This window comes from Phyllobates terribilis, unplaced genomic scaffold, assembly GCF_046119375.1.
Source record: "Phyllobates terribilis strain yellow unplaced genomic scaffold, ASM4611937v1 Scaffold_1031__1_contigs__length_461108, whole genome shotgun sequence".
Lineage (NCBI taxonomy): Eukaryota > Metazoa > Chordata > Amphibia > Anura > Dendrobatidae > Phyllobates > Phyllobates terribilis.
In genome coordinates, this window is record NW_027363791.1 from 424,398 (window position 1) to 439,416 (window position 15,019).

General features: G+C 43.7%; 10 non-coding genes across 10 annotated transcripts; all 10 read left to right on the top strand.

The window, feature by feature from the left end:
* Positions 1 to 2,169: 2,169 nt before the first annotated feature.
* LOC141242222 (U2 spliceosomal RNA) lies at positions 2,170 to 2,351 on the top strand. Its single transcript, XR_012306864.1, has one exon. It is a non-coding gene; the product is annotated as a U2 spliceosomal RNA (small nuclear RNA).
* Positions 2,352 to 3,466: 1,115 nt separating this feature from the next.
* LOC141242128 (U2 spliceosomal RNA) lies at positions 3,467 to 3,657 on the top strand. The gene has a single exon (XR_012306774.1). It is a non-coding gene; the product is annotated as a U2 spliceosomal RNA (small nuclear RNA).
* Positions 3,658 to 4,772: 1,115 nt separating this feature from the next.
* Positions 4,773 to 4,963, top strand: LOC141242129 (U2 spliceosomal RNA). Its single transcript, XR_012306775.1, has one exon. It is a non-coding gene; the product is annotated as a U2 spliceosomal RNA (small nuclear RNA).
* A 1,115-nt stretch (positions 4,964 to 6,078) lies between these two features.
* LOC141242130 (U2 spliceosomal RNA) lies at positions 6,079 to 6,269 on the top strand. The gene has a single exon (XR_012306776.1). It is a non-coding gene; the product is annotated as a U2 spliceosomal RNA (small nuclear RNA).
* Positions 6,270 to 7,384: 1,115 nt separating this feature from the next.
* On the top strand, positions 7,385 to 7,575 carry LOC141242131 (U2 spliceosomal RNA). The gene has a single exon (XR_012306777.1). It is a non-coding gene; the product is annotated as a U2 spliceosomal RNA (small nuclear RNA).
* Positions 7,576 to 8,690: 1,115 nt separating this feature from the next.
* On the top strand, positions 8,691 to 8,881 carry LOC141242132 (U2 spliceosomal RNA). The gene has a single exon (XR_012306778.1). It is a non-coding gene; the product is annotated as a U2 spliceosomal RNA (small nuclear RNA).
* Positions 8,882 to 9,988: 1,107 nt separating this feature from the next.
* On the top strand, positions 9,989 to 10,179 carry LOC141242133 (U2 spliceosomal RNA). Its single transcript, XR_012306779.1, has one exon. It is a non-coding gene; the product is annotated as a U2 spliceosomal RNA (small nuclear RNA).
* Positions 10,180 to 11,294: 1,115 nt separating this feature from the next.
* On the top strand, positions 11,295 to 11,485 carry LOC141242134 (U2 spliceosomal RNA). Its single transcript, XR_012306780.1, has one exon. It is a non-coding gene; the product is annotated as a U2 spliceosomal RNA (small nuclear RNA).
* Positions 11,486 to 12,600: 1,115 nt separating this feature from the next.
* On the top strand, positions 12,601 to 12,791 carry LOC141242136 (U2 spliceosomal RNA). The gene has a single exon (XR_012306782.1). It is a non-coding gene; the product is annotated as a U2 spliceosomal RNA (small nuclear RNA).
* Positions 12,792 to 13,903: 1,112 nt separating this feature from the next.
* Positions 13,904 to 14,094, top strand: LOC141242137 (U2 spliceosomal RNA). Its single transcript, XR_012306783.1, has one exon. It is a non-coding gene; the product is annotated as a U2 spliceosomal RNA (small nuclear RNA).
* The last annotated feature ends 925 nt before the right edge of the window (positions 14,095 to 15,019 follow it).

Here is a 15,019-nt window from a genome sequence, read left to right on the forward strand (position 1 = left end):
GCAGAATCACCTTGAAAAGCAAGATCAAGAGTTGTTGATTGAAGATATCTGTGAAGAAGAACTGCTAAGTGCAATCAAAAGCTTTTCTAGAGGAAAAACACCGGGTACTGACGGACTACAAATTGAATTTTATCTTACTTTTTGGGAGATTTTAAAAGACGACCTGTTTGAGATTTTTAAAGCTGTCTTTTTATGTGACAAATTGCCTGAATCTTGGAGAAGTGGTGTGGTCACCCTGCTTTTTAAAAAAGGAGATAAGACTAATCTAGAGAACTGGAGACCAATCACGTTACTCAACGTAGATTATAAAATTATGGCAAAAATCATGGTGAACAGAATGAAGAAGGTGATAGAGAAGGTCGTGCATCCTGATCAGGTATGTGGTGTGCCTGGTCGTACAATTGCAGAAAACTTGAATATTATACGGGACGCAATTTGGTATCAGCAAGAGAGGAAGCAAAAGCTAGCTCTTCTGTCCCTTGATTTCCAGAAAGCGTACGACAGAGTCTCTCATAAGTACCTGTATTCTGTGTTAAAGAAAATGAAATTCCCGGATGTTTTTATTAAGCACATTGCACTTTTATATGATGGAAGTTTTAGCAGGATTTTAATTAATGGTTTTTTATCTTCAGAAGTTGTTCTAAAGTCGGGCGTCAAACAAGGATGCCCACTTTCGCCTCTGCTCTTTATCTGCGCAATCGAGCCTCTACTGGCAATGTTGAGGAAAGATAAGATGGTGAAAGGTGTACCCATACCAGGTGGAAATGGACTAAGTACTAAGTCACTGGGGTACATGGATGACATCACGATCCTGTGCGACTCAGAACAATCGCTGAGAAGAGCAGTAAGAACTACTGATTTTTTCTGTTTAGCATCTGCCTTCAAACTGAACTTGGAGAAGAGCGAATGTCTTGGATTCGGTGATTGGTCAGATGCGCAGATTCCTCAACTTAAAATAAGAAGTGATAAGATCAAAATTTTAGGTGTTGTGTTTACAAAAAAGAATGATGGAGAAGAAAGTTGGCAGTTGGTGAAGGAGAAAATGCAAAAGAAGATAAGTTTATGGAAACTCAGAAAATTATCAATGGAAGGTAAAAACTTGATCATTAAGTCTTTGTTGTTGCCGATAATGTTGTTTTTAAGTATGGTGTACCCCCCGAATGAGAACACAGTAAAGTTTCTCCAGAGACAAATTTTTCTTTTTCTGTGGGGATCAAAAATGGAGAAGGTTCGAAGAGAGACAATGTACAAGCAGCATAAATATGGTGGAAAGAATATCCCAAATATCAAAAAATTTTTGTACCTAAAGTTCTTTAGTTTTTGCTTCAAAATGACCAATCTAAGAACTCATTGGTCTTTCTACTTAAGATATGCAGCTGGAGATATCTTTAGGAAAAGAAAGTGGATAACATTGCCCCCAAATTCTCCTGTCCTAATTACACCGCCAAAACAATATGTCTTACTAGAAAAAACAATTAGACTTTATAACTTACCTGAAGTAGATGTGGAGATGCTGTCAAATTCAAGAAGACTGGCTCTAGAGACAAAGAGAAAAGAAACGATGACAGCAGTGGCAAACTTTACATACACTAAAAGTGGAAGAATTTGGAGAATGACTTATGCACCTTATCTAACAAATGAATATAAAGACTTGGCATGGGCAATAGTGCAAGAATGTGTTCCTGTTAGATTTTTTCAACACAGAAGGGGATTGTGCAATACTGCAAGATGCCCTAGAACAGGCTGTGTTAGAGAGGAAACAGTTTTACACACCTTTTGGAACTGTTTTTATGCCCAAAATGTCTGGAAAGAAGTTGGAAGTCTCTTAAAGTTTGTTACTGGTCTTAAGTTTTTAAATCACGAAGTAGTTTTATATGGAAATTTTACATGTCAATCAAAAGAAAAAGAAAGAGTCATTTGGATAATGATAAATGGAATAAAGAATGCGCTATGGAAAGTCCGAAACATATTGCTTTTTAAAAGAGATTTTATAAGTGAAAGTGAATGCATAAAATTAGCACTAAGTGAAATATATATTTATTACCTGTTAGATCTGAAGAGAATTGGGAAAAAAAGAGCCAAGAGTCTATGGAACTTTCATCTGTGGAACCTTGTAGCATGAACAGATTATAAGGCAAGAGAAATATTAGAAGAGAAATAACAACTGAAATATAAGAACAAAATGAAAAAGAAAAAAATCTGTTCTTATCAGTTTAATATCTGATACGTCCCCTATCTGGGGACCATATATTAAATGGATTTTTAGAACAGGGAGATGGAAAAAGAGCTTGCTCTGTCCACTCCACGCATTGACCTGGTATTGCAGTATCTCCAGGACCGGTGCACCCCTTCTTTAATGCAGTTTCTAAAATCAGAAAGAATTGAATTCAATGTTTTTTGTTCATTTTGCTTGTTTGTCGGATTTGGGGATGGACTCTTTGGCTTTGCTTTTCTTCTCCTCATTGGATTTTTCATGTTCAAAGTTGCAGAAGCCAGATTACAAGCTCATTTTGGTTCAACTTCAGCAACTGTGCATTGCATTGCCATGTAATGTGATGCAATGCTATCTTTCTAGCTCTCCCTTTTTACTTCCTTTTGGATAAACAGACATATTAGGCAAGCATTTTGGAGCTTTCACCTAAATAACTACAGGTGGTGAGATAAGCTGCACAATATAATTGACCTTTCAGTATATTGTTGCACACACACCATCTATTTAGCAAATGCCCTTGTTATCAACAGCAGCCTTTTAAACTCACCTGAGCTAACAGGTATGTGCGCTGGTTACTCTGCTGCGCTTAAAATTTCTTTTTTGGTTTGCTACAATGCCTTTTCTGAAACGTTGTCTCCTTCTGCTGGAACACTGACTTCTTTCATTTAATGCCTGCAGACTATAAAAGAGAACCCAACCCAAAAAGTTTGGTTGATTAGTATGTGGCATTCTGTTAAACTGTTGCTTATGGCGGTCTCTGTGAGCTTCTCAGCGACATTCAGCCAGCCAGGTATCCTGCCTGCAGTAGATGGAATGTGGCAATGGAACGCTGGCTGCGCGTGTCATAATAGGCTCTGAGCCTTTATATACCTGTGCACAGCAGCAGCCACCTTCAGTCTGCTGCTGGACAGCCAGCAGCAGCAGCAGCAGGAGAGGTATGTAATCAGGAGCCCTCCTGCTAAGGGTAGACAGCTGCTCGTTCCACCCCACCCCCCGCCTTAATTGGTTCTCCTCCCTTCCAACGGTGTTGAGGCGGGTGGGAACAGCAGGGGGTGAAGGTGCTGTGTTTAAAGAGGTGGAGTTATGCAGATCTAAAACGCGTGGATTGCAGCAGCAGCAAGCCGAAAAGTGCAGGCATGTAAGGGATCTAGAGGTTGACAACATGTCTTCTTAACGGGAGTCCAGGAGCTCATCTCCACAAATGGACTTTTCAGGATCCTTGGGTGGCTCCGTAGTTTGAAACCAATTCTGGTTATCGCTTCTCGGCCTTTTGGCTAAGATCAAGTGTAGTATCTGTTCTTATCAGTTTAATATCTGATACGTCCCCTATCTGGGGACCATATATTAAATGGATTTTTAGAACAGGGAGATGGAAAAAGAGCTTGCTCTGTCCACTCCACGCATTGACCTGGTATTGCAGTATCTCCAGGACCGGTGCACCCCTTCTTTAATGCAGTTTCTAAAATCAGAAAGAATTGAATTCAATGTTTTTTGTTCATTTTGCTTGTTTGTCGGATTTGGGGATGGACTCTTTGGCTTTGCTTTTCTTCTCCTCATTGGATTTTTCATGTTCAAAGTTGCAGAAGCCAGATTACAAGCTCATTTTGGTTCAACTTCAGCAACTGTGCATTGCATTGCCATGTAATGTGATGCAATGCTATCTTTCTAGCTCTCCCTTTTTACTTCCTTTTGGATAAACAGACATATTAGGCAAGCATTTTGGAGCTTTCACCTAAATAACTACAGGTGGTGAGATAAGCTGCACAATATAATTGACCTTTCAGTATATTGTTGCACACACACCATCTATTTAGCAAATGCCCTTGTTATCAACAGCAGCCTTTTAAACTCACCTGAGCTAACAGGTATGTGCGCTGGTTACTCTGCTGCGCTTAAAATTTCTTTTTTGGTTTGCTACAATGCCTTTTCTGAAACGTTGTCTCCTTCTGCTGGAACACTGACTTCTTTCATTTAATGCCTGCAGACTATAAAAGAGAACCCAACCCAAAAAGTTTGGTTGATTAGTCTGTGGCATTCTGTTAAACTGTTGCTTATGGCGGTCTCTGTGAGCTTCTCAGCGACATTCAGCCAGCCAGGTATCCTGCCTGCAGTAGATGGAATGTGGCAATGGAACGCTGGCTGCGCGTGTCATAATAGGCTCTGAGCCTTTATATACCTGTGCACAGCAGCAGCCACCTTCAGTCTGCTGCTGGACAGCCAGCAGCAGCAGCAGCAGGAGAGGTATGTAATCAGGAGCCCTCCTGCTAAGGGTAGCCAGCTGCTCGTTCCACCCCACCCCCCGCCTTAATTGGTTCTCCTCCCTTCCAACGGTGTTGAGGCGGGTGGGAACAGCAGGGGGTGAAGGTGCTGTGTTTAAAGAGGTGGAGTTATGCAGATCTAAAACGCGTGGATTGCAGCAGCAGCAAGCCGAAAAGTGCAGGCATGTAAGGGATCTAGAGGTTGACAACATGTCTTCTTAACGGGAGTCCAGGAGCTCATCTCCACAAATGGACTTTTCAGGATCCTTGGGTGGCTCCGTAGTTTGAAACCAATTCTGGTTATCGCTTCTCGGCCTTTTGGCTAAGATCAAGTGTAGTATCTGTTCTTATCAGTTTAATATCTGATACGTCCCCTATCTGGGGACCATATATTAAATGGATTTTTAGAACAGGGAGATGGAAAAAGAGCTTGCTCTGTCCACTCCACGCATTGACCTGGTATTGCAGTATCTCCAGGACCGGTGCACCCCTTCTTTAATGCAGTTTCTAAAATCAGAAAGAATTGAATTCAATGTTTTTTGTTCATTTTGCTTGTTTGTCGGATTTGGGGATGGACTCTTTGGCTTTGCTTTTCTTCTCCTCATTGGATTTTTCATGTTCAAAGTTGCAGAAGCCAGATTACAAGCTCATTTTGGTTCAACTTCAGCAACTGTGCATTGCATTGCCATGTAATGTGATGCAATGCTATCTTTCTAGCTCTCCCTTTTTACTTCCTTTTGGATAAACAGACATATTAGGCAAGCATTTTGGAGCTTTCACCTAAATAACTACAGGTGGTGAGATAAGCTGCACAATATAATTGACCTTTCAGTATATTGTTGCACACACACCATCTATTTAGCAAATGCCCTTGTTATCAACAGCAGCCTTTTAAACTCACCTGAGCTAACAGGTATGTGCGCTGGTTACTCTGCTGCGCTTAAAATTTCTTTTTTGGTTTGCTACAATGCCTTTTCTGAAACGTTGTCTCCTTCTGCTGGAACACTGACTTCTTTCATTTAATGCCTGCAGACTATAAAAGAGAACCCAACCCAAAAAGTTTGGTTGATTAGTCTGTGGCATTCTGTTAAACTGTTGCTTATGGCGGTCTCTGTGAGCTTCTCAGCGACATTCAGCCAGCCAGGTATCCTGCCTGCAGTAGATGGAATGTGGCAATGGAACGCTGGCTGCGCGTGTCATAATAGGCTCTGAGCCTTTATATACCTGTGCACAGCAGCAGCCACCTTCAGTCTGCTGCTGGACAGCCAGCAGCAGCAGCAGCAGGAGAGGTATGTAATCAGGAGCCCTCCTGCTAAGGGTAGACAGCTGCTCGTTCCACCCCACCCCCCGCCTTAATTGGTTCTCCTCCCTTCCAACGGTGTTGAGGCGGGTGGGAACAGCAGGGGGTGAAGGTGCTGTGTTTAAAGAGGTGGAGTTATGCAGATCTAAAACGCGTGGATTGCAGCAGCAGCAAGCCGAAAAGTGCAGGCATGTAAGGGATCTAGAGGTTGACAACATGTCTTCTTAACGGGAGTCCAGGAGCTCATCTCCACAAATGGACTTTTCAGGATCCTTGGGTGGCTCCGTAGTTTGAAACCAATTCTGGTTATCGCTTCTCGGCCTTTTGGCTAAGATCAAGTGTAGTATCTGTTCTTATCAGTTTAATATCTGATACGTCCCCTATCTGGGGACCATATATTAAATGGATTTTTAGAACAGGGAGATGGAAAAAGAGCTTGCTCTGTCCACTCCACGCATTGACCTGGTATTGCAGTATCTCCAGGACCGGTGCACCCCTTCTTTAATGCAGTTTCTAAAATCAGAAAGAATTGAATTCAATGTTTTTTGTTCATTTTGCTTGTTTGTCGGATTTGGGGATGGACTCTTTGGCTTTGCTTTTCTTCTCCTCATTGGATTTTTCATGTTCAAAGTTGCAGAAGCCAGATTACAAGCTCATTTTGGTTCAACTTCAGCAACTGTGCATTGCATTGCCATGTAATGTGATGCAATGCTATCTTTCTAGCTCTCCCTTTTTACTTCCTTTTGGATAAACAGACATATTAGGCAAGCATTTTGGAGCTTTCACCTAAATAACTACAGGTGGTGAGATAAGCTGCACAATATAATTGACCTTTCAGTATATTGTTGCACACACACCATCTATTTAGCAAATGCCCTTGTTATCAACAGCAGCCTTTTAAACTCACCTGAGCTAACAGGTATGTGCGCTGGTTACTCTGCTGCGCTTAAAATTTCTTTTTTGGTTTGCTACAATGCCTTTTCTGAAACGTTGTCTCCTTCTGCTGGAACACTGACTTCTTTCATTTAATGCCTGCAGACTATAAAAGAGAACCCAACCCAAAAAGTTTGGTTGATTAGTCTGTGGCATTCTGTTAAACTGTTGCTTATGGCGGTCTCTGTGAGCTTCTCAGCGACATTCAGCCAGCCAGGTATCCTGCCTGCAGTAGATGGAATGTGGCAATGGAACGCTGGCTGCGCGTGTCATAATAGGCTCTGAGCCTTTATATACCTGTGCACAGCAGCAGCCACCTTCAGTCTGCTGCTGGACAGCCAGCAGCAGCAGCAGCAGGAGAGGTATGTAATCAGGAGCCCTCCTGCTAAGGGTAGACAGCTGCTCGTTCCACCCCACCCCCCGCCTTAATTGGTTCTCCTCCCTTCCAACGGTGTTGAGGCGGGTGGGAACAGCAGGGGGTGAAGGTGCTGTGTTTAAAGAGGTGGAGTTATGCAGATCTAAAACGCGTGGATTGCAGCAGCAGCAAGCCGAAAAGTGCAGGCATGTAAGGGATCTAGAGGTTGACAACATGTCTTCTTAACGGGAGTCCAGGAGCTCATCTCCACAAATGGACTTTTCAGGATCCTTGGGTGGCTCCGTAGTTTGAAACCAATTCTGGTTATCGCTTCTCGGCCTTTTGGCTAAGATCAAGTGTAGTATCTGTTCTTATCAGTTTAATATCTGATACGTCCCCTATCTGGGGACCATATATTAAATGGATTTTTAGAACAGGGAGATGGAAAAAGAGCTTGCTCTGTCCACTCCACGCATTGACCTGGTATTGCAGTATCTCCAGGACCGGTGCACCCCTTCTTTAATGCAGTTTCTAAAATCAGAACGAATTGAATTCAATGTTTTTTGTTCATTTTGCTTGTTTGTCGGATTTGGGGATGGACTCTTTGGCTTTGCTTTTCTTCTCCTCATTGGATTTTTCATGTTCAAAGTTGCAGAAGCCAGATTACAAGCTCATTTTGGTTCAACTTCAGCAACTGTGCATTGCATTGCCATGTAATGTGATGCAATGCTATCTTTCTAGCTCTCCCTTTTTACTTCCTTTTGGATAAACAGACATATTAGGCAAGCATTTTGGAGCTTTCACCTAAATAACTACAGGTGGTGAGATAAGCTGCACAATATAATTGACCTTTCAGTATATTGTTGCACACACACCATCTATTTAGCAAATGCCCTTGTTATCAACAGCAGCCTTTTAAACTCACCTGAGCTAACAGGTATGTGCGCTGGTTACTCTGCTGCGCTTAAAATTTCTTTTTTGGTTTGCTACAATGTCTTTTCTGAAACGTTGTCTCCTTCTGCTGGAACACTGACTTCTTTCATTTAATGCCTGCAGACTATAAAAGAGAACCCAACCCAAAAAGTTTGGTTGATTAGTCTGTGGCATTCTGTTAAACTGTTGCTTATGGCGGTCTCTGTGAGCTTCTCAGCGACATTCAGCCAGCCAGGTATCCTGCCTGCAGTAGATGGAATGTGGCAATGGAACGCTGGCTGCGCGTGTCATAATAGGCTCTGAGCCTTTATATACCTGTGCACAGCAGCAGCCACCTTCAGTCTGCTGCTGGACAGCCAGCAGCAGCAGCAGCAGGAGAGGTATGTAATCAGGAGCCCTCCTGCTAAGGGTAGACAGCTGCTCGTTCCACCCCACCCCCCGCCTTAATTGGTTCTCCTCCCTTCCAACGGTGTTGAGGCGGGTGGGAACAGCAGGGGGTGAAGGTGCTGTGTTTAAAGAGGTGGAGTTATGCAGATCTAAAACGCGTGGATTGCAGCAGCAGCAAGCCGAAAAGTGCAGGCATGTAAGGGATCTAGAGGTTGACAACATGTCTTCTTAACGGGAGTCCAGGAGCTCATCTCCACAAATGGACTTTTCAGGATCCTTGGGTGGCTCCGTAGTTTGAAACCAATTCTGGTTATCGCTTCTCGGCCTTTTGGCTAAGATCAAGTGTAGTATCTGTTCTTATCAGTTTAATATCTGATACGTCCCCTATCTGGGGACCATATATTAAATGGATTTTTAGAACAGGGAGATGGAAAAAGAGCTTGCTCTGTCCACTCCACGCATTGACCTGGTATTGCAGTATCTCCAGGACCGGTGCACCCCTTCTTTAATGCAGTTTCTAAAATCAGAAAGAATTGAATTCAATGTTTTTTGTTCATTTTGCTTGTTTGTCGGATTTTGGGATGGACTCTTTGGCTTTGCTTTTCTTCTCCTCATTGGATTTTTCATGTTCAAAGTTGCAGAAGCCAGATTACAAGCTCATTTTGGTTCAACTTCAGCAACTGTGCATTGCATTGCCATGTAATGTGATGCAATGCTATCTTTCTAGCTCTCCCTTTTTACTTCCTTTTGGATAAACAGACATATTAGGCAAGCATTTTGGAGCTTTCACCTAAATAACTACAGGTGGTGAGATAAGCTGCACAATATAATTGACCTTTCAGTATATTGTTGCACACACAAATGCAAATGCCCTTGTTATCAACAGCAGCCTTTTAAACTCACCTGAGCTAACAGGTATGTGCGCTGGTTACTCTGCTGCGCTTAAAATTTCTTTTTTGGTTTGCTACAATGCCTTTTCTGAAACGTTGTCTCCTTCTGCTGGAACACTGACTTCTTTCATTTAATGCCTGCAGACTATAAAAGAGAACCCAACCCAAAAAGTTTGGTTGATTAGTCTGTGGCATTCTGTTAAACTGTTGCTTATGGCGGTCTCTGTGAGCTTCTCAGCGACATTCAGCCAGCCAGGTATCCTGCCTGCAGTAGATGGAATGTGGCAATGGAACGCTGGCTGCGCGTGTCATAATAGGCTCTGAGCCTTTATATACCTGTGCACAGCAGCAGCCACCTTCAGTCTGCTGCTGGACAGCCAGCAGCAGCAGCAGCAGGAGAGGTATGTAATCAGGAGCCCTCCTGCTAAGGGTAGACAGCTGCTCGTTCCACCCCACCCCCCGCCTTAATTGGTTCTCCTCCCTTCCAACGGTGTTGAGGCGGGTGGGAACAGCAGGGGGTGAAGGTGCTGTGTTTAAAGAGGTGGAGTTATGCAGATCTAAAACGCGTGGATTGCAGCAGCAGCAAGCCGAAAAGTGCAGGCATGTAAGGGATCTAGAGGTTGACAACATGTCTTCTTAACGGGAGTCCAGGAGCTCATCTCCACAAATGGACTTTTCAGGATCCTTGGGTGGCTCCGTAGTTTGAAACCAATTCTGGTTATCGCTTCTCGGCCTTTTGGCTAAGATCAAGTGTAGTATCTGTTCTTATCAGTTTAATATCTGATACGTCCCCTATCTGGGGACCATATATTAAATGGATTTTTAGAACAGGGAGATGGAAAAAGAGCTTGCTCTGTCCACTCCACGCATTGACCTGGTATTGCAGTATCTCCAGGACCGGTGCACCCCTTCTTTAATGCAGTTTCTAAAATCAGAAAGAATTGAATTCAATGTTTTTTGTTCATTTTGCTTGTTTGTCGGATTTGGGGATGGACTCTTTGGCTTTGCTTTTCTTCTCCTCATTGGATTTTTCATGTTCAAAGTTGCAGAAGCCAGATTACAAGCTCATTTTGGTTCAACTTCAGCAACTGTGCATTGCATTGCCATGTAATGTGATGCAATGCTATCTTTCTAGCTCTCCCTTTTTACTTCCTTTTGGATAAACAGACATATTAGGCAAGCATTTTGGAGCTTTCACCTAAATAACTACAGGTGGTGAGATAAGCTGCACAATATAATTGACCTTTCAGTATATTGTTGCACACACACCATCTATTTAGCAAATGCCCTTGTTATCAACAGCAGCCTTTTAAACTCACCTGAGCTAACAGGTATGTGCGCTGGTTACTCTGCTGCGCTTAAAATTTCTTTTTTGGTTTGCTACAATGCCTTTTCTGAAACGTTGTCTCCTTCTGCTGGAACACTGACTTCTTTCATTTAATGCCTGCAGACTATAAAAGAGAACCCAACCCAAAAAGTTTGGTTGATTAGTCTGTGGCATTCTGTTAAACTGTTGCTTATGGCGGTCTCTGTGAGCTTCTCAGCGACATTCAGCCAGCCAGGTATCCTGCCTGCAGTAGATGGAATGTGGCAATGGAACGCTGGCTGCGCGTGTCATAATAGGCTCTGAGCCTTTATATACCTGTGCACAGCAGCAGCCACCTTCAGGCTGCTGCTGGACAGCCAGCAGCAGCAGCAGCAGGAGAGGTATGTAATCAGGAGCCCTCCTGCTAAGGGTAGACAGCTGCTCGTTCCACCCCACCCCCTGCCTTAATTGGTTCTCCTCCCTTCCAACGGTGTTGAGGCGGGTGGGAACAGCAGGGGGTGAAGGTGCTGTGTTTAAAGAGGTGGAGTTATGCAGATCTAAAACGCGTGGATTGCAGCAGCAGCAAGCCGAAAAGTGCAGGCATGTAAGGGATCTAGAGGTTGACAACATGTCTTCTTAACGGGAGTCCAGGAGCTCATCTCCACAAATGGACTTTTCAGGATCCTTGGGTGGCTCCGTAGTTTGAAACCAATTCTGGTTATCGCTTCTCGGCCTTTTGGCTAAGATCAAGTGTAGTATCTGTTCTTATCAGTTTAATATCTGATACGTCCCCTATCTGGGGACCATATATTAAATGGATTTTTAGAACAGGGAGATGGAAAAAGAGCTTGCTCTGTCCACTCCACGCATTGACCTGGTATTGCAGTATCTCCAGGACCGGTGCACCCCTTCTTTAATGCAGTTTCTAAAATCAGAAAGAATTGAATTCAATGTTTTTTGTTCATTTTGCTTGTTTGTCGGATTTGGGGATGGACTCTTTGGCTTTGCTTTTCTTCTCCTCATTGGATTTTTCATGTTCAAAGTTGCAGAAGCCAGATTACAAGCTCATTTTGGTTCAACTTCAGCAACTGTGCATTGCATTGCCATGTAATGTGATGCAATGCTATCTTTCTAGCTCTCCCTTTTTACTTCCTTTTGGATAAACAGACATATTAGGCAAGCATTTTGGAGCTTTCACCTAAATAACTACAGGTGGTGAGATAAGCTGCACAATATAATTGACCTTTCAGTATATTGTTGCACACACACCATCTATTTAGCAAATGCCCTTGTTATCAACAGCAGCCTTTTAAACTCACCTGAGCTAACAGGTATGTGCGCTGGTTACTCTGCTGCGCTTAAAATTTCTTTTTTGGTTTGCTACAATGCCTTTTCTGAAACGTTGTCTCCTTCTGCTGGAACACTGACTTCTTTCATTTAATGCCTGCAGACTATAAAAGAGAACCCAACCCAAAAAGTTTGGTTGATTAGTCTGTGGCATTCTGTTAAACTGTTGCTTATGGCGGTCTCTGTGAGCTTCTCAGCGACATTCAGCCAGCCAGGTATCCTGCCTGCAGTAGATGGAATGTGGCAATGGAACGCTGGCTGCGCGTGTCATAATAGGCTCTGAGCCTTTATATACCTGTGCACAGCAGCAGCCACCTTCAGTCTGCTGCTGGACAGCCAGCAGCAGCAGCAGCAGGAGAGGTATGTAATCAGGAGCCCTCCTGCTAAGGGTAGACAGCTGCTCGTTCCACCCCACCCCCTGCCTTAATTGGTTCTCCTCCCTTCCAACGGTGTTGAGGCGGGTGGGAACAGCAGGGGGTGAAGGTGCTGTGTTTAAAGAGGTGGAGTTATGCAGATCTAAAACGCGTGGATTGCAGCAGCAGCAAGCCGAAAAGTGCAGGCATGTAAGGGATCTAGAGGTTGACAACATGTCTTCTTAACGGGAGTCCAGGAGCTCATCTCCACAAATGGACTTTTCAGGATCCTTGGGTGGCTCCGTAGTTTGAAACCAATTCTGGTTATCGCTTCTCGGCCTTTTGGCTAAGATCAAGTGTAGTATCTGTTCTTATCAGTTTAATATCTGATACGTCCCCTATCTGGGGACCATATATTAAATGGATTTTTAGAACAGGGAGATGGAAAAAGAGCTTGCTCTGTCCACTCCACGCATTGACCTGGTATTGCAGTATCTCCAGGACCGGTGCACCCCTTCTTTAATGCAGTTTCTAAAATCAGAAAGAATTGAATTCAATGTTTTTTGTTCATTTTGCTTGTTTGTCGGATTTGGGGATGGACTCTTTGGCTTTGCTTTTCTTCTCCTCATTGGATTTTTCATGTTCAAAGTTGCAGAAGCCAGATTACAAGCTCATTTTGGTTCAACTTCAGCAACTGTGCATTGCATTGCCATGTAATGTGATGCAATGCTATCTTTCTAGCTCTCCCTTTTTACTTCCTTTTGGATAAACAGACATATTAGGCAAGCATTTTGGAGCTTTCACCTAAATAACTACAGGTGGTGAGATAAGCTGCACAATATAATTGACCTTTCAGTATATTGTTGCACACACACCATCTATTTAGCAAATGCCCTTGTTATCAACAGCAGCCTTTTAAACTCACCTGAGCTAACAGGTATGTGCGCTGGTTACTCTGCTGCGCTTAAAATTTCTTTTTTGGTTTGCTACAATGCCTTTTCTGAAACGTCTCCTTCTGCTGGAACACTGACTTCTTTCATTTAATGCCTGCAGACTATAAAAGAGAACCCAACCCAAAAAGTTTGGTTGATTAGTCTGTGGCATTCTGTTAAACTGTTGCTTATGGCGGTCTCTGTGAGCTTCTCAGCGACATTCAGCCAGCCAGGTATCCTGCCTGCAGTAGATGGAATGTGGCAATGGAACGCTGGCTGCGCGTGTCATAATAGGCTCTGAGCCTTTATATACCTGTGCACAGCAGCAGCCACCTTCAGTCTGCTGCTGGACAGCCAGCAGCAGCAGCAGCAGGAGAGGTATGTAATCAGGAGCCCTCCTGCTAAGGGTAGACAGCTGCTCGTTCCACCCCACCCCCCGCCTTAATTGGTTCTCCTCCCTTCCAACGGTGTTGAGGCGGGTGGGAACAGCAGGGGGTGAAGGTGCTGTGTTTAAAGAGGTGGAGTTATGCAGATCTAAAACGCGTGGATTGCAGCAGCAGCAAGCCGAAAAGTGCAGGCATGTAAGGGATCTAGAGGTTGACAACATGTCTTCTTAACGGGAGTCCAGGAGCTCATCTCCACAAATGGACTTTTCAGGATCCTTGGGTGGCTCCGTAGTTTGAAACCAATTCTGGTTATCGCTTCTCGGCCTTTTGGCTAAGATCAAGTGTAGTATCTGTTCTTATCAGTTTAATATCTGATACGTCCCCTATCTGGGGACCATATATTAAATGGATTTTTAGAACAGGGAGATGGAAAAAGAGCTTGCTCTGTCCACTCCACGCATTGACCTGGTATTGCAGTATCTCCAGGACCGGTGCACCCCTTCTTTAATGCAGTTTCTAAAATCAGAAAGAATTGAATTCAATGTTTTTTGTTCATTTTGCTTGTTTGTCGGATTTGGGGATGGACTCTTTGGCTTTGCTTTTCTTCTCCTCATTGGATTTTTCATGTTCAAAGTTGCAGAAGCCAGATTACAAGCTCATTTTGGTTCAACTTCAGCAACTGTGCATTGCATTGCCATGTAATGTGATGCAATGCTATCTTTCTAGCTCTCCCTTTTTACTTCCTTTTGGATAAACAGACATATTAGGCAAGCATTTTGGAGCTTTCACCTAAATAACTACAGGTGGTGAGATAAGCTGCACAATATAATTGACCTTTCAGTATATTGTTGCACACACACCATCTATTTAGCAAATGCCCTTGTTATCAACAGCAGCCTTTTAAACTCACCTGAGCTAACAGGTATGTGCGCTGGTTACTCTGCTGCGCTTAAAATTTCTTTTTTGGTTTGCTACAATGCCTTTTCTGAAACGTTGTCTCCTTCTGCTGGAACACTGACTTCTTTCATTTAATGCCTGCAGACTATAAAAGAGAACCCAACCCAAAAAGTTTGGTTGATTAGTCTGTGGCATTCTGTTAAACTGTTGCTTATGGCGGTCTCTGTGAGCTTCTCAGCGACATTCAGCCAGCCAGGTATCCTGCCTGCAGTAGATGGAATGTGGCAATGGAACGCTGGCTGCGCGTGTCATAATAGGCTCTGAGCCTTTATATACCTGTGCACAGCAGCAGCCACCTTCAGTCTGCTGCTGGACAGCCAGCAGCAGCAGCAGCAGGAGAGGTATGTAATCAGGAGCCCTCCTGCTAAGGGTAGCCAGCTGCTCGTTCCACCCCACCCCCCGCCTTAATTGGTTCTCCTCCCTTCCAACGGTGTTGAGGCGGGTGGGAACAGCAGGGGGTGAAGGTGCTG